This window comes from Polyodon spathula, chromosome 15 (assembly GCF_017654505.1).
Source record: "Polyodon spathula isolate WHYD16114869_AA chromosome 15, ASM1765450v1, whole genome shotgun sequence".
NCBI classification, from domain to species: Eukaryota; Metazoa; Chordata; class Actinopteri; order Acipenseriformes; family Polyodontidae; genus Polyodon; species Polyodon spathula.
The window spans coordinates 14,802,371-14,824,498 of record NC_054548.1 but is presented as its reverse complement, the minus strand read 5'-3'; the positions used below and the strand labels follow the sequence as shown (position 1 = coordinate 14,824,498).

The window sequence follows — 22,128 nt, the reverse complement described above, 5'->3', positions numbered from 1 at the left end:
AACAAACGTAGAGAAAGGGAGAGAAAGACGTGACGGGGGGTTTAGCCCTGATCCAACCCGATCTGGACTACTTAAACTTCAAGAATACAGGTGTTCTCAGACTGCTTTGGGATGAGGGAAATGAAAAGGTGCATGATCTAAGACAGGAGTTGTCCTTGTGTCATCCTAATTTTTTTAGACTTGCTTGCAGTGACATTTCTTTTATGTGTCAGGGTTGCTGGGGCGATGTCGGCCTGGGGAACATGTGTTTGTAAGGGCTGGCAGACTGTGTTAAACACACACACACACACACATTCATTGAGCTTTCTAGACTCGTTTGTTTACGTTTTTTACATGATTTGTTGTGCGTATTTTTTTTGGGGGGGGGGGGGCGTACAGTGTCTATGTGCTTTTTGTGTGACTGTATTCATTCAAAATACAAAATTCCGAAATTATATCAAAATTTTATCATCCAGTGGAAACAATAAAATAAATGAGTCAATAAAATAAATAATACGTTCTGCTGTAATATGATAGAGAACCATTTTATTTTACTATTGAGAGATATTATTTACTGTCACGTGGTACGAATTATACTTTTGTTTTCCAAATTCAAAATTAAATTATTTTACATTTTTAAAAGAATATTCGAACATGAAAACCCCATTTTCATCCCAGTACCAATAATTTCACAGCTGCATATAAGTAATAACTATTTCCACGTTCACTGGAATGCGGGTGAATTGGAGAAGAACGTGGTTGAATATCAAATTGAAGGCACATTTGACTTTGTTTTGGTTGGTCTGCCAGGAGACATTGATATCCAGATGCTCTTTAAAAACCCAATACTCCATCTGTGAGCGAGTATCCATCTTTGTCAAATCGGATACAGGCTGGCTAACCCGTACTGCTGTTTCAAAACACATTTCTGCTGGGCTTGTTAGACATATCTAATAGCTTACCTACTGTATAGCAGCATGGGGCCAAGGTCAGAGCATGAGAGGGAGAGAGATTACAGAGGATTATGTGTAAGCACCAGTATTATTCCATAGACCAATGCATTATGGTTTTATTGTACTGTACTAAACAGACATGAAAAAATAGCCCTTTTAATGCTTAGTGTATGTAATATAGTATTTGCCAGTAAGGGTAGCTTACCGGTTCTTTGGGTGCAATGTTAAACAGAGCTCCTGCCAACTTTGAGGTCCCAAGGGCATCTTTTTTAACTGGCAGACCTAAACTGCTGAACCCTGGCTTTTCAAGTTTAACCCTAAAATGAAATATGTACCAGTATTAGATTTAGCTAGTTTTTCCAGTTATCTGTATTTATGAGTGTTTTTTTTTTTTTTTTTTTTTTAACTATCGCAAAACAATGGTTGAAGAGAGTGCCTCCTAGTAAATCTCCATTGTTGCTCTTAGAGAAGCACCCCATAGTAAAAGCATAGCATACCATAATAAAGCACAGTGAAAGCAAGGCAAACCCATAGATAAGCTGTGTAAAGCACAGAGAGGTATGGTAAAGCATATTAAAAAAACTATGGTCAACTTTTGTAAATGCGTAGTATAATCGTGCAAGAAGCATGGGAAACCTGACCATGCAAATTGACAGCGCTAACCTTCTATGATATCAACAGCACCTCTGTTTTGTACCTGAGCAGGCTCGAGCTCTTAGGCTAATCTGTATGATAAAGATGTGTTAGCATGTCCACACCTCTCCGGGATCCACAAACACAGCATGCGAAGGAAAATGACAGGGGGAGCTTGCAGCTAGGACTATAACCTGTGACCTAATGACCTGGAAGTGAATGTGATGCAGAATCACTGACACAGCTCTGTTTGTGTTGTAATAATAAAAAAAGGTGAGAGGTGTGAAAATGTTAAGAATCCAGTTAGCATAAAAGCCATGCAGTACTGCACAGTTAAACAGCTCTATTTTATTGCAATGTTGCCTCTAAAGTCTGTTAATTTTTAAAAAATATATGTTTTTATTGAGTTTTATGACATTTTTTGAAGACTTGCCCCAAACCAAAAGTATTTATAAATTAATATTGACAATGCCTTTAATTTGCCATATATATATATATAGCTATATGATTTATATACACTAACATATATCTATCAAATTGTATATATATATATATATATATATATATATATATATATATATATATATATCTATATTTGTATACTTTTTTTTTTTTTTTTTAGTAATATTTGTTAAACATTGTGTTAAATTCAGGAAACTTTTATGTCATTAGACAACTCAATGTCAATAAACTGATTTGTCGTATCACATTCCAACTTGACACAACAAAGCACCAATCTTTTCACTTTTTTTTTTTTTTAGTTGTATACCCTAGTTGTAATACCTCCCCCAATACTAGCAGCTTCTTTTGACACTGAAATGATAAAAAAACACATATTGACACAGCAATTGTAATTAGTCCTTGCCATCTGTGTGTGGCATGTTTTTCATCGGATGAAATAAAAACATTGCACATTGAACAGTCCCAAGCAGTAGGAAGGGTTAAATGCTCTGGGCTTTTTCGTAGCTGTGGGATTAGTGTTTCTCTAACTTGCTCCACTGTTGGACTGTAAAGAGATTAGTGATGGACCATGTAGGAACAGGACTGAACCATCTGTAGATTCCAAAGGGGGTGGGGCGGGAGGTCAGTGGAGGCTTGCAGATGTTCCTGGCTGGTTCATTTGGCAGTGCTCTCAGAAAGTAGTGGTGGTGGTGCCTCAGTCCGGGTGTAGGTCTTGTCTTCAGATGCAGATCACCGGAGCTACGGGAAGAGGGGGACCTGTGTGAGACATTTTCTTCCTTGGCTACCCCTGGTCACTTCAGGCAGGAATATCCACAGCCATGACTTTGGGATGTTGCATCCCTTTAAGGACCTCAGGTACCGTACCCTAATAGTAAACTCTGGGATGGCAAAAAGCAAACTAAAGGGAATTACAGAGAAGCTGTATTTTTTGCGGCCACTTTTGTCAGAGTTTGAGTGTTGAAGTAAATTCTGTCTCCTGTGTCACAAAGCTAGATGGAGGATACTGTAACAAAACATTAAGAGCTGAAATTTTTAGTTTTGGAACATTAAGGTTTTTTTTTTTTTTTGTCTTTTTAGATTATGTGGTTCAGATATAAAGGCATAGTAAACTTGGTGTGTGTGTCTGTGTGTGCAGGCTTTTTTTTTTGTTGTTTTGCTTTGTGTTTGTGGATGTTTGCCTATCTTCTTATGTGAGTATGTAGTTTATGTTTGTTGGTTTATTTCATGTTAAAAGGTCTTGGTCTAAAAGTGTTATTATAAGCCCTGTGATTTTCAGTTACCCTGAGGTTGTGAAAAAGGGAATAGCTGATATTTAAATGCAGAGACTTTGCTCTGTAGGGGGCCTGTTATGTTTTCTTTGGCCTGTCACCTTATTTTTGAAGACCTGGCAAGTGCTTGAGGGCTGGTAAACAACTCCAAAGACAGAAGGGGAGGACATTCTCATACAAGACCTGTGAGCACTGGTAGAAAACGCAAGTTATGTAAAAAGGCATGGGTATTTTGCCTGAAGGTGCATTTAAAGTTGACTGTATCCTAAGGGTATAGAGATAGAGTACCATAACAGAAAACCACAGCTCTCAAGTTATTAAACAGTGAGCATAAACTGTGTATATCTGAGATATTTGTTTCGGGGGTACTGAAATGTAGTATACATTGTTTTTACTCATCTGTCCAGCCTTTATTTATCTTTATCAAACAAAATCATGACTATTTTTATGAACAGTCCCTGGTAACATGTCATGCTATGTGGAATTCTCTTCTGTTGTCGTGTGCTACCCAAATTTAAGTTATTCCCTCCAGGCTATGGAAAGCGTGGCTGTCTAATGCGTTTCTGAAGTGTGTAGTGCTCCCCTTATCAGCCACCTGTCTGTGTCTTGATATCTGTGGGTAATAAGCAGGCCCGCAGTCACAGAAATATAAGGCCCCATCTGCTCATGCATTCAAATGATCCAAAACATTAAATCAGATTTTGTATCTCAGTGAAATGCCATCCAACGTATTGATGTAATGGACTCGTATTACAAGAAGAATTCAACAAAGTTCTTAATACTGAAATGACATCATCAAATCAGTTTTGATTCGTGGATTTGTTTTTGTTTTGTTTTGTTTTAATACCGTCATAGGCTGTTGCCAGAGGAATATTCTCAGTTTACCTTGGCTTCTGACTAATAGTCTTGTACTCTGACCAGCAGTGTTGATACGGTTACCGCAGTAATTAACCTTAAATTACAAGGGCCTCCTTAAAATAACATCTGTTTTGTGTAGCATTATTACTAACCAAGAGCAAGGAGATATGTGTATATATAATGCATGGTTTCACTTGAAAGATGAAATTATAAAATTAGCAGCATGATTATCATGTTGTTTGTTGTACAATCCCTTGACCTCTTGATTGGATTCCTCCCTTGTGCCCCCCAGCATTGCATATCACCTGTCTCCACAAGTTTACACAATCTAATGGAGACAATGCAGGGAGTTTCCAGATTCTGAACTCCGAGGCATCGCTTTGGGGAACATCTTTATATTGGGGAGCAGCTGCCCTCTGATTTGGAGATATCCTGTGGGATTTAAACCACCCCCCTTATAAAATGTTGCAGTGTTATCAAGCTTTTCCCATGGTTATACTATGCATTTATCATAGTTTACCATGGCTTGACATGTTTTCTTTTTTTTAATTTGCTTTACCATACCTCTCTGTGCTTTACATTGTTTACCTATGCATCTGCTTTGCTTTATTGCACATTTGATGCTTTTACTTTGGGAAACTTTTATAAGGGACACACCACACATCTCTGAGGGAATGGTTGAGGAGATGCTTGAAACTGTGCTAATAGTGGAAAGCAGACTAAAAGATAACAGTCATGAATATGAATTCCTCATGAACACGGCAAGCACGGTTGAAAGAAATGACCTTCTGCAAGTGAAAAACAATTTGCAGGTCAATAAACTTACCAATAAGATAAATCCAAACATACTTAAACAAGCCACTGACTGTGTTTTCTGACAGAAGTGGGGCCTGTTAAGAAAATCCGTTATTGCCTAATCGTTCATGCACCATTTAATGTGCAAAACAAAAATCTCACAAACCCTTTCTTTTTTTGTCAGAAATTCAGGAAAGCTGTCCATCTATCTAACTGACACTAGACGACATTTCCCTTACCACAAACCAACTTTAAATGCATTCATCAATAAAACATGTTTACGTAAACTAAACATTGTGGCACTTCATCGTGTCCAAAAATAAGCAAAGTGCTGAACCTTCACAGGTCAACTGTCCAGAATTTCCTGATGCAAATAACATTGTCTCTATAAACAATTCCCAAGTAAAAACTTTGTCATTAGTGAAACTCCCAGGTAACCAGTGAATTAAAACCTTAGAAATGTACGTTTCAGATACTGTGTGATAAGATGCTAAACCTGTTTCATGTCTCAGTGCCCTTCACAAATGGTGAGTTGCAATAAATGACTACAGAATAGAGCGATAAGCTGTTTGACATTGCTTTCAAACAGGGTAAGGAAGGGCCCAAGCTGGTCATTTACAAATGAAAAACGATGTTAGATTACATTTCACATTGTTATAGGTTCAGGGGTTTGTCAAACATGTAACTGCCTTTGTGCTCGCTCGTATTTTTTGTTTTTTTATGATGTATTTACAGAGTGCCACCTGTAGCCAGATCTCCACAGCTCCTGTACGGAATCACAAAAAAAAGCATAGAAAATGCAGCAGAAACCAGTCTGTTTAATGAATAATGTAAGCTACAAAATAAACAGTGTATCAGAGCAGGAAGGACTAATAAAACAGGTACTGAAACACAAACTGTACTGTATCATAATCGATTCATAGTTGGACAGCAAGGGTATTGTGCCACTTTAAATCCCCATGTTCATTTTTAGACAGACATATCATTTCACAACAGTAGGCCACTCAGACCAAGACTTTATGACAACAAAACTAAGGTGTATTAGAATCAACCCATCACCATGTTTTAATTTGATAACAAAGTACTGTTTTAATGAAATAGCCCAAAGCTTGCTGACTTGTTTACTTTCTCTTGGTTGTAGTTTGTGTGAAGCAAGCTTCCTCCCCCCTTTAAACCAGATTTCCATTATGTCATGTGTGAGTGAAATAGGCCCTCTTCAGCGGCTGTTTTCTGTGACAGGAGGTTTTATGAAGCATCCAAACCCTGCTATCACTCAGAAAAAAAGAGGCTTCTTTTATATACTGTAGAGCTGATATTTACAACAAAGGCATATAAAGTAGCAATCTATTCTGTTTTAAAAAAATAAAATCTACATTTAATGGTGCACGAGACCTTTAAATTCATAGCTTGGTTTGTTAAATGTGCAAAATGCTTTCACTATTAATCTGACAAAAGCCTTTTTTTTTCAGTGCCTAGTGCGCCGCAGCAGTTCAATTGTCTGAAGATAGTCCAATACATTTTTTTTTTCATTACAGCTTGCTGTTTATAGGTCAGGATCAGATTAAAAGGGATTACAGATAGATTGAAACTCACTTTTCCTGATTCGGCTTGTTCACAAACTTCCTGTTTGTGTTTACTTTGGTTGAAACAAAGCACATTGATAAACCAGAAACTGTCTGATTTTCATAGACATGTGGCATTGGCAGGTTGTGCTTCATCTTTTGAAAGAGCCGTAGACCCGTCAGGCGGTAGTAGATGGAGTACAGTGGGAGGTTAGCCCTTCAAGTTGTCTGCCTGGAATCTATGCAACAACATTAAAAATGTAATCAGGCTGCACAGGTTAATGGCAGTCTTTTGAATTATATAATATCTTTCATATAACACATTAACAGTTAAGTCCTGTTGAGATGTTTGTCTGGTTTTATTACTAAAGCCATGTTTATATTTGCCTTTTGAATTGAAAGCGATTTTAAACTGATCCATTAGTGGTTTGATATATGGACTGAAATAATTGGCTGCAGCCCAGTCGTTCTGATAGCTGTAGTTAACTAAACAGTGTACAATTTGAAAAGATGCTAGAGGCGTGTTTTAAAACAAAGATTACAGTAAAAAAAAAAAAAAATTAGGGCTGTTACATGAATCGTGTAATCTTTTGCGTGACGTCCGGTTACAGATTGCACTGCTGCAGATGGAACTGGCGGCATCCCCAGTGACAGACTAGTTCATAATGCAGATCACACACGGCAAAAGTCTTTTTCGATTACTTCAGTACTGTATATTTAGCGATTTCAGTGTTTTCATACAGATCAATGGTTGTATTTCTATCCACTAGTTTTAAAGGAAAACAGATGGTTCCTCAAGACTGGAGTTACAGGAAATAGTAATTAAAGAAATAAAGAGATTAAAGTGATCACTAGCAGAAATTGCTGTCTGTTATCGAGAAGAAGAAAATAACACTGGCACATAACTATCCCTGGCAATCAACTAGTTCCTCAGTATCTGTTTCTTATGATTTGCAGTTCCAGTGGAACACACTGGACGAGCCAAGAAGAAACCTCCATTGTTAAAGCAAATATTTATCTGCATATTCTGCCTAATGACGAAACAAGTACAATTTAATCAACTGGGAAATGCAGTACGTTGATATGGTTGACAGAACTGTCAAAGTAGAAAAATGAATGTCATTTACATTTGTAAGGAGTAAAGTGGATATTGTTTCTATTTTTATGCACGTATAGATCTCTTGATTGTGGTTGTCGTTGTTCATTTCTAACAGAACATCCCCACCGCGTAACAACTTTGACCCAAGGGTTTACCATCATTTACTTTGCATGATAATTCAGCAGTTGCTTCTTCTGCTTCTTTTTAAATGAAGGCTTATTTCTGCACAGGCACCAATACCACAGTTATTCCATACTGGGTTTATAACATTTAATAAAAAATTAAAAGTAAAACATCAAACTGTGCACTGTACAACAAATCAATCACTTTCTCATGATGCAACTTTTTACAGTTTGTTTATGTTGTTATTTAGAAGACAAATGACCCAGACTAACCGCGGTCAGTGAATGCAAGATTGGAGTCTGTCATTTTTTTCAGGCTCAGGCCTCCCAGCACCAGCCACTAGTCCCTGTGTCCTCTCTCCATGATATTGCGGTCAGAACAGAACTTCCACAAGGCCACAACATGTCCAGTTTTTATCTGGGAAGGGTCAACAGGCTGCTATGATTACTTGACTTTACTCTTTCACATTATCTTATCTCTGATCTTTGTCTAATAGTTTCTAAGGCCTGTGTTTACAGCTGCTGTGGTCTGACAGGTCTCTCCGTTAGCCACACAGCCCAGCAGCCTCATTAGTTAGCTACGTATTCTGCTCTGCGTTTGGTAATTCCATCAGGCTTCACTGTGGATACAAGGGATTAAAAGACCTCAGTCCCTGAATTGAGTTAAATTGATTCCTGATTTTTCATTCATGAATCAGGCACAGTACAGTTTTTGGTGTGGGTATGCACAATGCCTCCACTAAAAAAAGCATTTCTCCCACTACCACAAGATGTATTGTTTGTGTTATAATAAACATCTCAATATCCATTTAAACATGTTCAGGGACTGAGGGAGAGATAGTCCAGCTGGGTGGAAGTGAGATTGAGAAAAAGCATTTGTTGTTTTTTTTGCCATTTCTCAGTGATAGGTATAATAGGCGCAGTCAATTAAAGCCAAGATAGCAATGGGTTAAATGCTTTCTGCTATCAGTGGTTGTGTGCTTCAACTTAATTACAACCAGGGCTGCCAGGAGTTGCAATTAATGCTTTGGGATCAACGAAAAGAAGTTATTGTCAAATCAATAGCCCACACTTCGGTAATAGCTAGCAAATAACAAAACAAGAACAAGCAGTTGTTGTCTTTGGGGTCAACAGAGAATGATAAGGACCAGGTGAAATTTATAAATTGTGTGCTTCCTTTAAAAGGAAACAAGATTGATGAAGCTTATTATAACTAAACATATTTATAACAGTGTGATTTTTGATTGGCATTGGATCATTCTCAGTACTGGGGTATTTTTATATTGCTTGACACCAGACTTGCTATCGAAAACGAAATCCTGGGAACTACTTGCTACTATTTTGCTGAATATCTGTGCATGTTGTTCATTTGTTATGAGGTGTTACCTGCTGTGGATAAAGGTGAGAACCTACCGACATCCCTATATATGAAATATCCTCATATGTATGTTCCGTGTTCATTAGTTTTAACAGACAGAGGGACTTATTTTTGAAGCAACTGTAAAGAGAAAGGCAGATATTCTGAAAGGAATAACATGAACTAGGGACCAGAAAGGAAGATTTGTTAATGCTTTAAAGCCCTTGGAAATTCTAGTTTGATTATAAATTAAAGTAAACACAGGTACAGCTTTTTTCATCTCTCAATAAATCAATTCTTGAACTGTTTGTTTTTGGAAAACAGAGTTGTCTGCACCTCAGAGTTCACCTTTCTGTTCGCAGGGGCCTGAAGGTGGGCACAGGAATGCTTTTGATCGCGAGCAGAGCTGAATACAATTGTTTTTCATAAACGCTAGGCTGTGGTAAGCGGCTTCTCCAACTTTGGCAGGAGATGGAAGCGAATCGGTCTTTTGAAAATCGGTCCTGGATGTTGAACAAAGGAAACCTGGAGCAAAGGATCAAGCCAAGGGGTCTGGTAGTAGTTACTGAATCAGGGGTTTAGACTAGCCCTCCACTCCTGCTCCAGAAAGTCTGCAGTAACATGATGTTGTGGTTTTTGGGCTGCAGCACAAAGGAAATGGGTTACAGATGAACTGGGGCGGCTTTTCTATAGAACATCAGGTTGAGAATCTGTCTGGAGACAATAAATCCTGCCGGAATATACTGTGGCGATTTAATTCTGTGGTTTACTAGTGGAATTTTGGAAAGGTATTAGAAATAACTCCAGTTGTACTGACTGAAGAATGTGTTACAGTGTATGTCATAGTGAAATTATTTCTTAAGATATGCCAAAAAAAATGATTGATAGTATATGTACTGTAGTTTTTTATAACAATTTTTGTAATTGTAAAACATGTTTTCTTTGAGAAGAGGTTATTTAAGCAACTATCTATTTTTTAAGTGTAGTGTACAAGGTGATTCTAATCAAGACTTGCTGAATCAAGACTTGCTGACTCATTTGAATTCGGACTGTTCGCTACACGTAAAAATGAATCAATGCTATTATATGCCATTACTTTTGTAGAAAATGGACTAAAAAACTACTACATAATACACATTGCTGTTCATGCTATGTAAGTTCCGGAATAAGAAAAGGCAATTTACTTAAATAAGCCTGGCTATTTCTGATACATGAAAAAAAAAACAAATAAATGGATTTAACTTCTGTGTAGCGATGTTTACCTGCTGATGAATATTCTTTCATCTCCCTCAGGCTTGGTGTCAGACGCAGGCTGAGTGAACGAACCGTGTGCCCCAGTGAAGAACAGAACTTTCACCGATTGCTGTTTAATTGTTTAGTCATTTTAATCACAGTTCAAAACCCCCTTTCCTAGCAATCCTATCGTCATGCAGGGTCAAAGGGTAAGCACGGATAAAAAGATTCACCACTCACAAGTGAAAAAAACACACACAGGTGAATTTGGATGAACTTTAGGTGAGAGGTCACAAGTTCAGTGCACATAATCTGTCCAACTTCAAGACTAAAGATAACCCAAGTGCTACAGCCAATTGTGTACAGGCTGTGTTCACATCAAACAAAGTGCAGTGATTACTAAAACATGCCAACTGTATCATTTTAGCATCTGATCTGTTGTGGAAATGAATATTACATTTGTGTCATTCTTCAGGTTTTTTTGTTTTTTTTTCTTTAGTCATTTCTTGCCTGTTAAATAACATGAATTAGCTGTTGTAAAGTATTTTCAGTTATTAGGTCTGATGTTAAGTGTTAGCTGCATTGCATATAACCTTGTTTGTGTTTCCCATCTGAAGGACTGTATTTAAATGTCACCATATTGTTGCAGTTTATCATATGTTTCCTCTACTATGCATTTCAAAATTCAGTGAACTCCCATCCATGGTCGGCAAAGGAATAGCCTGGACTTGAACCAGTGACATCCAGGCTATAGGGCACATCCTGCACTACGTGTGGAGTGCCTTTACTGGATGCGCCACTCGGGAGCCCCTGAACTTTTTTGTATAATAAAGAGTAAATCCTCATTGGCACGTCACCTTGAATTAAAAAAAAAAAAAAACATGATTGCATGTTTTACTGCAGTGGACAAAAATATGACAAAAGGTATGTTGAGATCCATGGACTGTAAAATAAATCCAAAGGAAGGCTTAGAAAAAGAAGAGCTGTACTGTAAGATGGTCGTTATTTATCACGCAACAAGTACTGCATTAACAGATCTTGCCTGCAGTGCTCTTTTGAAACCCTGACCTAGATTTCTTTGCCCTAACACTATTGAATACTAATGACTCCTGCATCTGTAATAGAAACAGGGTAGTGGCAGGGGTGTTTGCTTGCATTATCCTGCCTTCAGTGCGCTCCTGGTATCAGGATAATGCCGACGCAGCTGTGCAGTGCGTAGCTGAGTCAGACATCACTAGATATTACAGAAACATTTGTGCAGCTGATCTTCGTGCTGGTGCAGGTGTGTGTTTGTGGTTGATGCAGACATCACTAGATGATCGCCAATGTTCTCATCAGCGGTTTAAAGCCCAGCACAGCTTAGTTTGCTTGTTGTTTTCGCACTTTGCAAGACTGGCTGTGTTGCACAATCTCTGTAGTCTGCTGCAAACTTATCTAATTTCATGGGACAAGACTGTCATGAATAAGTCACAGTGGCTGTACTGCAAATAGCTTGTATCACTCCACTATATAGGTAGTCCTTCACTAGGGTGTCGTTGTTTTGAATGAAGAGGATGAGATATCCTCTGAAGAGGACTACTTCCTAGTGCAATTTAGCTGTTTTGATAACATGATATTTTTTGGTGTTACAGTATAAGGATTCTAACACGTTTTAATTTAGCTGTTCTACTATACTGTACTATTGCGCTGATGGTCCTCCAACAGGTATATAGTGGAGGCAGCCATACGTTCAGCATGTATTTCCAACTTTATAGACTTAAATTTCATTGGAGGACCGCTTGTCCAACTGAGATGAAACTTGGTTAGGACATTCTTTAGCACACGTTATTGAGGGTATCAGAATCTGGGGGTGTACAGTAAGGTCTGTCAGTCTATCTTTAGTATGTGTGCCACACTTACATATGTATGGATACCTGTCATGGTGATTTACTTTTCCATTACTACTACTACTTCTAGTTGTATTGACAGGCAATGTGGGGATGTATATGTTCCTGCTAGCATACTTGTTGATCATGTTTATTATTCCAGTGGGTCATGCACCATGTTCAAATTTGCAATGCTTCAACATAAAATTACTCACAAGGGTGATTTAAGGACTTTGGAGTCCCTACAAGAGTCTTACAATAGTTTTGTTACAACTGGTGTGTTTTCATTTTATGCATAACGGCTTCAATTTCACCCTGGGGGAAGAGCGCTTTGATAAGTAGAGACTGTTGTGATGTCTCTCTTCATTAAAAATCTAAACAAAAAAGAGAAGAAAGTAGTTCATGGAATATTACTACAAACATGTTCATGGTGAAAAGACACCAACATGTTCTGTGTTTGCGTCACACTGGCAAATGACAGTTTGGTGTTTTGGTGTCTGCACCAGGGGAACGGCTAAAGACAACCATTGGTAAACACTTTACTCCTAAATTTAACTTTTTTCTAAAATGCTTAGATCCATTACTATGACTGACCTGGAACTTTACAGCCTCATGGTTATACAGGCCGTTGAGACCTGGGTGTACTGCTGGCTGTCCGAAGTAACTTTTTAGGTTGATTACTTTATGGGTTTCTTCCTAGTGACCTAGAGAGGCCGAGCTGGTGATGGTCAGGGGTTAAGAGTGTTTCCATGGTGACCCCTTTGGGTATAGCAGAACTGGGTACAGTGGGACTCAAGATAACTTACTTCTGGCAGTCGTTGAATAAACAAGTCTATTCAACTAGATTTGGTTTCTTACCCTTTGAACATGGATCATTTTGCTTCTAATTCAGTGACAACAAAATGGTCAGAAAAAGTGGCTTGAAAGATGCCCCATGTTTTGTTATCTTTACACCTTAACAGTGCAGATCTGTACTGGTCTAGTGTGCTGAGTGCTACTGGGACATGGCTGGTTTGAAAGGATATAGAGTACATTAGTACAGATGTGATGGCCATGTACATAAACCTGTTTACTGTTCAAGTTTTAACAATTTCTGTCCATTGTTAAAAAAATATATAAAGTCGTTAATTACAGCTAATATGTTAATTAACGTTTATTTGAAGAGTAATTCGATATTAGTTATTTAATACTGTATGGCTTTTACCATAGTATTAAGACTATTTACTATCATGCTGTTTAATGTCAAATCAATACAATTTAACAAGTAGTTTTGTATTATTTGCAGGCAGCATTTAGTGCTTTTGATTTTTCACATAACTAACTTGGCAACCTGACAGCAGTCCCTGCTGATGTTAAAGCATGACCCCTGCTTAATACTGTGGTGTAGCACTTAACTTAATAGAAGCTATTTCCGATTTGCAGATTACCTCAGCAGCCCCAGGGTGTCCTGCTAGATCTGGTTGTATAGGTATGGGTAAGGAGGTGGTGACTTGTACTGTATTTAATTATATTATAGAAGTGTCCATCTATGGTGGCCTGAACAATACACGGCAGTGGCAAATACTGCTTATTACCATACCATTTTAAAAGAAAAAAAATGGTGGGCCTTTGTTGATTTTAAATATTGAGCAAGCGTTTGCTGCAGTGCAAAGTTTGCAGCATTTTATTTTACTAAAATGGAATTCAAGAAGCGTGTACACAAAACTTCCAGGGATTTGCTTCTACTTTTTTGACACAATAAAGCCGCAGCCTCTTGCTTATTTTAAATCTTGCACCTTAGATTATTGCTAAATATCAGTTTATCACGAGACAAAATTGCAATTTTTTTCTTTCTAAGATTTTCTTCCTTACGTTCCGTACTGACACACAGTATGACTGTGTCCCTTATCCAGTTAAATTATACTCCTGTTGAGTTAAAATGTGTTAAATTCAGGAGAATATGGCCTGGTCCCAATTAATTTGCCAAATGAAGGGGTGGTGAGGTGGGGGTTTCAAAAACTCTCTGAGACAAAGAACAACTGAAAACAAACAGCCTATTCCATTGATTGTTGCAGCAGGAGGACTGGATATTTTCTTAAAGCATTAGCCAGATCCCCCTTGATGATAGCTAAAGAGTTGGAAGTAGTAATGGTGTCTTTTCCAACCCACCCCTAAGAAACCTGCCCCTGAAGATAAAAAGGTATCAGGAATCCTGCAGCAAATTCCCACTTAATTACCACTCACATTCTAGACTGTGCCTTGGTTACTGCTGCTGCTGACTCTGCAGTTCCTGTTTGTGAGAAAGCAAATTAGTGACAATGCAGTATCTGGCTTCTTCCATATAGCCAGCACAGCTCCCATACAGACTCAGCCAGGTTGTTTAGCTTGCACATCAACCAGCAGGACAAGGGAGAGATGGGCAACTCTCAGCATAAACTGCAGCCGAACAGTGGGAGGAGAGGGAAGCACAGAGGTATGACATCTTCTTTCAGGGTTCATGCAACAGTAGCACTGCCAGGACAGCAGCAGAAGCAAGAAAAATCCTTACAGTAGGAGCTAGATTGCCATCAGGCTAATGAACAGAATATTGGGAACGAAAAATGCACCAGCAGCCATGTATGTATATTATAGAGCTGTGGAATGAACTGCTAACAGGGAGGTGTGTGGTTGTTACCTGATGTTAGCTGCTCTGTTTTAATGATATATGGTACTAAGCTGCAAGCGTGACGTGTTTGTGGAAAAAGGCATACAGTAATAATTCTGTAAATCGCATGTATAAAAGGTAGTATGGGAAAGTTATATATTTATATAAACATGGCAATGAAAAGTGGTAAAACAAGCTGGAAAGCTGGAGGTCAAAACGTTCCGTTTTCATACGGTTGCTTTGTGATGTGAAACAGGACTCATTTGCAGAAAAGTTGCTGACTGCTTTATGTGCTAAATCGTCAATGTTCTGAGCCTTTTTAATTAACACAGTCTCATTTCTATTAACAGCAAGGGGTGGGGGTATATTTGCATTTAGCTGGGTAACTTTTGTTTGCGTGTTTATGGTGATGGTTTTTGACAGCTGATGTGTGAATTCAATTTGCAGTGTTGGTTGTAAAGTTCTGGAGGGAAGGTTTACTCTGTGTTGAATCGCTGGTTGTTCTAGATTCCAGTAAAAGCTAATCCTTGGCTTCTTTGTTTCTTAGGAAAAGAGTTGGCTTGTTGTTTATGCCAAAATACTGGTCCATAATGCCAGAGCTCATGTTGAAGAAGCTGTAACTTCATCATCCGCATGCACTCTGTGCTGTGAACTGTCTTAATGCTGAGGGAGGGGATTGAGTGTCTCGTGTGTTTAATCTTGGTGGAGGGAGCTCTGGTGAATACTTGTTTTGAGGCATTGTTTTGAATTAGGGACCCCCTAACTAACCCATGTTAAAAACATCAATGAATAATCATGACAACAAAACCAGTATTTTGGGGGTTTTCATTTTTTATTATTGAGATACAGTGTAGCAGTGCTTGTTCTGTATAACTGTATACTTCTGAATTTAGTGTCAGGAGTATCTGTATCTCTTAGGGTCATGCTGGTAAGCTTGTATCAAGGGGGGGTAGACTGTGTGTCAGCTAAAATAACTTTCAGTGAAAGTAAACAAACAAAGGTCAACAGAGCATGTTTTTCTTACACCAAAGACTATACAACAGAAGAACCAGGAAAACAAGCACTGCAGCAAGCTGATTTACACTGAAGCACAGACTTGTCTTATTACTGTAGGCTGTAGTTTCTAATTTCTATCTGGTTTGGTTTATAATTTCCATAAAAATGTATACAAACATTTACTTGAATTATTTTTGTTACCCCCAAATATATTCACAAAGTAATAACAAATCTTTAAAGATAAGACACATTTCTTTCAAAACCAGCTAAACTTTTTCTGTGTGTGTATCTGTTGTTTTCTGAGCTATATAAAGATACCCACTGCATTTACAGTACCTTCATACTGAAGCGCTGAGGAGTCCTGATGCCTAGACTGTGGCTCCTTAATCCTGTGAGCCTTTCACCTTTACCAGGAAGGTATTAGGATTGTATTGAATAAAGGGGGAAGGGATGACTTTAGAGGTATTCACAGCAGGAGGGACCAGGTGCTTCTAGACCAACAAATAACAGTACTCCCCAAACCCCCTTTCGATAGACCACTAAATGTGTGGCCATATATAGGAGTAATCCAAACCTATAGTATACTAGAAATTGCTATTATTCAAACAAATTGACCTTCTCTTATTGTCATGCTTTAGCATCGCTGCCTGTGCTTTACAGTGCTTTGATAAGGTTTTACTACACTGTGATAGGGTGTACGGCAGTAAACTTTTATAGAGGCTCTTTGAATTGCAATTTGTAACACATGCATTATGATGGCACTCTCAAGAAACACACTATAATTGCGAGCCCCTTTGTATGTCTCACCTCCACCCCTGCACCCCCCCCCCCGCTCCATTTAATAGGTGGCTGACCTTGTACCTGAAAAACTCAGAACTCTTCCCTTTCCTTCAAAGTGCAATCCTGTTCAATTTTTTTTTTTTTTTTATTACTTCCTATGCAGACCCAGCATAAGTAGCCCTCAAAAACGGTATCTTTCAAATTAGACCGGTAATTATGGTTTGATAAAGATCTGGCAATTCAGTGTAAATGAAATTTGAAGGGTTGCTTGGATACAGATGACTTTGGGTTATGCAGGGGGAACGGCAGCACTTTGAATGCTAATGGGCAGATGCTGGTTTAAAATTAAAAAAGAAAAGAACCTAAAAACAATGCACCTTATCTAGACTTCTCCACAGATAATACAGGCAATCCAGGATTCCGTTTCAGTATTCCAAAGTCATGATTAAAGATGACCGCCTTCTGTATATATAAGTGACATGTTCAAATGATCGCACGAGAATGATATGTCACACCCTGGACACAGAAGGTAGAGATTAGAAGAAGCAGTAATAGCTGAATGTTAATTTTATGAGCCTGGCAGTATACTTTCACTAATAATTACAGCACAATTAATCAGCTCCTTAAAACTATTTGAATTATAGAAAGTGTTTTGTTAGCTGCCTGTATCATCTATATTATTTGTCATTTTAGTTTATTTTGCCAGCAGAATTATTCCATCATAGTGAAGCAGCACATTCCTCCTGCAGGCTGAAGTGACCTTGAAATCTTGTTTGCTGATCCTAAGCAGATTTTTCTACGTTCTCGTTAATGTCAACTTTGTGGGCTTATCATCACATGTTAGGTTGTTCGCTGTTCCGAACCATCAACAATGAGCTCCAAAAGGGTATAAAAATTGATGGGAGAAGACCTTCAGTCCTGTGGAGAGGTGAAACAAGGGAAAGGAAGTCATTTTATTGCGCTAAGAAGTTCTGCTACTGAACAATAAGGGTGAAACACTGTATTGTTAAATTGAGATGCTTCATTACTGTACAAAGTATGTATTGGGCCATATTCACCAAGCGCTTTATTTTTCTAAAAGGAAAAATGTGTATGTAATAATACTGCAAATACTGCCTGAGTTGGCTCTGATGTTTTTTTTTTTTTTTACTGTTTCTTGCTCGGTCTGTAATGTTTTTGAGAATTTTGCCTTGATGAAAGGTAATTCCAATTCCACAAATAATTTCCCCTTGCTAACGTTGGCATGATTATTTGGTAAAAAGAAATCTGCTGACGTTACAAAATGAGCAAGCAATAACTAAGGTGCAATTAGGAGATCTTAAAACCTCCTGAGGTTTTCATTTGGAGCTTTGTAACTGGGGGAAATGCTTTGTAAATATGGGCCATCGGGAGACATAACCACTAGCATCATTCATTATAATTGTATGTTATTACATATAAAAAGGTTAATCAGGACTATTGCGTGCACCATCATAAGTATTGTATTGTGACTTTTGTGTATAATTATTGTAACACCTTAATTATTACGCCCTTTAACACTAAATCTGCATCTTCTAATAAAACACAATTAGTGTCTTACTACATTGCCTTTTGGGATTTAAAGTTGTAGAAGCATGACTGATCTCAGAAGGGTATCCAAGGATCAAGATATCTGGATCTAGATAATCCCTAACTGAACCTATGCCTAGCACTAGTAGTGCAAGATCTCTTCTGATTGCTCATAGAAAATATAATTGAACTTTGGGATCTAATGCAACTCAGCAATTGAACCAGGAACAGAGTTTCACACAGTGTCTGGAATATGCAACATTTGTTATACTGGATACAGTGGCAAATCGAAGATATTTTGATGATTGTACATCTCCACAAAAATGTAAAGCTTTCCTTTAGTCTGATATCGATGACTCACATAACAAACATTCCATTGTAATGTCCCTGTATCAGCCTTTGGTTAATTATCAGGTCATTGAAAAGCTGTTCATTGTAGAAGAAGGGATGAAGTGAATGTTACAGAGCTATGCACTCTACCTTTCAGTTTTCATACCTCCATGGTGGGATATGAGTTGTTTTTGAGAATTCTGTCACCAGACCTTAGGCTTTCAGAGCTGCAGGTTAAATTTTACTTTCACACATGTTTGAATTTCTATTTGATAGTGTTTGACTTAATGGTTTAATGTTACCTAGTTAATGCCTTTTTAAAGATAGCATTTTGGGGAATGTGCCAAATGGTATTCACAAAATCTCTAGGATGTCAGACAGTAACACTGTATACGTTAAGGATATCCCTCTCAATCATGAAAAAAGGAAGCATTTCCGAGTTGTGCATGCATGGGTTATTGAAGGGGTAAAGCTCCCCATGTCAAAAGTCTTGGTAGGTTATATTCTGAATTTAACCCTTTGCTAAAGAGAACCTGCAAAAGCTGCATTTCTCTTGGAAATTGTAGATGATAATCACATCAGAAGACACTGAATTGCATTTGGGTATCCTATACATTAATGCAAAATTATGAGGAACCTCTGTATGTGTGCACTGGTTTAAGCCTTAACCTCACTCTAGGTTCTCAGCGTTCTTGCCAGTGTTTTCGTTATGTTTTACAGCACTTTGCCGTGCTTAGCAAATGGTCTACCCCAATAAACTTCGATTTGGAACCTGTCAGGTGGGTGATGTTTAAAGAGTGATGTGATCAAACCTGGTGAACGACACTGAGCAATCGTTGAAAAAATATGCTGTAGAATCAAGTTTTTAAATATCAGTTTTGTTTGCGGAAAATTATTTTTAAATCAGGTCACAAAGAAATAACCAAACGGGTAATTTTACAGCAGAAAAATTAAAATTCTTCACCCGCAGATTGAGTGCCCTTTGGTCATAAGGAACTGGAAAAAGCACTTTTTTTTTGGCTCAGTGTGGGATCAAAGGATTATTCAAGCTCATTACAGACTCAGGCTTACCAGTCTCCAGTTAAAACTGAATTTGCCAGCTAATTTTACAAATCTGTTCGATATCATATGTGCTGAAGCTGCACAGTTCTTTAAGCCCCTTGGGAACAAGAAGGCAGCTCAAACTCTCAAATGCGGTCTTTCTTTCCTTAAGATGCCAGTGAATGCAATTACAGCATGGGGCCAAATTGTTAAGAGTCCTAGCCATCTAATCAGCAGATCCTGATTTCGTATTCCAGCTCAGACACTGGAAACTATAGTGATTGCTCTGCGATGTGACTCCCCATCAATTTCAAGACATGACAATGACGTTCCGGACACAATCAGTGGCATCCTGAAGCTTGCCTCCTTTTTTGTTCTGCTTCCTGGCACATGCCCAGTCAGCATTAGGACTTCTTAGATATTTTTAGTCAGCCGAAATGCATGCCAAGTCAGGATAGCTGAGCAGCTGAGAGACTGAGAAAGAATGTCTTTTGTATTATTATTATTTTTTTGTAATTCTCTGTTTCTGATTAATTCATTATTACTAAATCTTCTTTTTCAACAGGGTTAGGGCTGCTTCTGATAAGACTCCTAAAAGCCACATTTCGAAAGTGAGGTGGCATTAGATAGTATACAATTTAGTTACGCTCCTGTCTACACAAAATCACAATTTCAGAGGGGACAGAAAATAAAGTGGCACGGGACTATAATAGAATATTAATAGAAAGCTGCACACATACTTGGGAGAGTTGAAACTTAATGCTCCACAATTGCTCACAATAACCTTCGCAGCTGCATACAGACTCTGCAAATGCAGTACCTTGCCCTAACCTTCCCAATTAAGATTACTGGGTAAATAGAGCAGAAGTCACTCCCCCCCACTGGTCCTTCCAATTGCTGTTTGCCAACATGAATGGAAAGAGTAGAACTAAACTGTGCGAGTCAATTGGGATGTTGTTATATATAGTGCTTTATGTTAAACATGACGCATTCCTGAGGAAGGATATATGATTCTGGTCAGGAAAAAGCTGTGCTTGTTTGACATAATGGAAATGCATGTTCAATCAACTGGGACAAAGCAGGCCTGGTCCAGTTTGTTAACTTCTTCCATAAGCTGTATAGGATGCACATGCAGTATGGCTAATTGAATTCACTGCTGCCCTAAAAGACAGCTAGTATAAACAAGAAAACTGATAGCATCTTCTCAACCAACATCAACGTATCAAATCTTGTATATAAACTGGGGCAGGCACCACCAGATCTGGAAAAGCTGTGCAGGATGGCAAACTACTTTTACTGAAGGGCAAAGTTTGAATTGTTTTGTGCATATTTGTAGTTTGTGGTTTTCATTCCTTTTTGAAGAGAAGTATTGCTATCCCATTAAAAAAAAATTAAAAATGCTATAGCAACATGCGAAAACAGTATTGTTTCATTTAATGTACTATAGTATGTACTGCAGTGTACTATAAGAAACTACAGAGTACTTGTGGATGGTACTATAGTATATTCTTGATGCCCTATAATGGATGCCTCATTACCAGTAAACAGTAGCACACAGTACAAGTTTATTAATATAGGGCCCTTACGAGTCCTGATTCTAAACTACTCATGTCACTACTGTATGTAACAGGTAGAAATAATTGCAACAGATTGGTTGTCCATTTTATATTATCTATTAACTAAGCATACTTGATTAGCTGCTGAGTTCCCCTGTTTCCTTCTTTGTGTCCATGCTGCTGGAGCGCAGTGACTGGTTCTTTTGGATTTCCTCTAATGGCTGGCTTCCAAAAGGGGGTTGATCTTGAGGTTGAGATTGTGCCCACTTAGTTACAGAAATGACACAGCCACTGGACCTGAATCTAATCCTCTGCACCCCTGTGAGGCAGGCATCTGCGCTTAGTGACCTCTTGTCAATTCCCCAACTTGGTTCATCTTATTCAGACATAATGCCATCACCCTTCACTATAGTAGCGTGTGACAGTGATTTTCCACTCATTTACAGCTAAGTCGGGGGATATATTTTATTTATTTATTTATTTATTTTTAATATATATAAATATTTTCACAAATAGCAAATAGCTAGTGTGATAGTATAACCAGGATGTATTACACACTAGGACTTGGCAGTTCAATGTTACAGTATTTTCAAATATAATCAAAGTTGAATGCACATCATCCGATGCAGAATATTATTGTTTGATATTAAACATCAAGTATGGGTGCTGACAAAGGAAAACAATCCCATTCCTAAAATCCCACATGCCATTTTTTATGTTTGCATTGCTGGCAGCATGCTTATTAAGTTTAATTACTTGTGGTTTTATCATAATTTGATCATGTTTTCAGAGAGTATTATGTTCTGTTGTATCCCTACAGTACTCCGCATTAGACAATAATGTTATGAAAGGTGGATTATGATAGATAAATTAATCAACGGTGACATCTGTCCATCACATTTTTAATTATACAGACAGGGACCAATTGAGAACAGGTTTTCAATTACAATGTTGACCTGATGAAGGAGGGGGGATTAGTCTGGGAGGAATTTAGCTCATGATTTATATAAGCTGTGCCCCCTACAGCACTGCTTCCTCTTAACACTGTGCTATCTCAGTTGTTGAGCT

General features: G+C 38.1%; 1 protein-coding gene across 2 annotated transcripts in view; it reads left to right on the top strand.

Moving 5' to 3' along the window:
- Nucleotides 1-22,128, top strand: part of LOC121327921 (Nance-Horan syndrome protein-like) — a 142,896-nt gene that overhangs the window by 101,028 nt on the left and 19,740 nt on the right. The window lies entirely within an intron of this gene.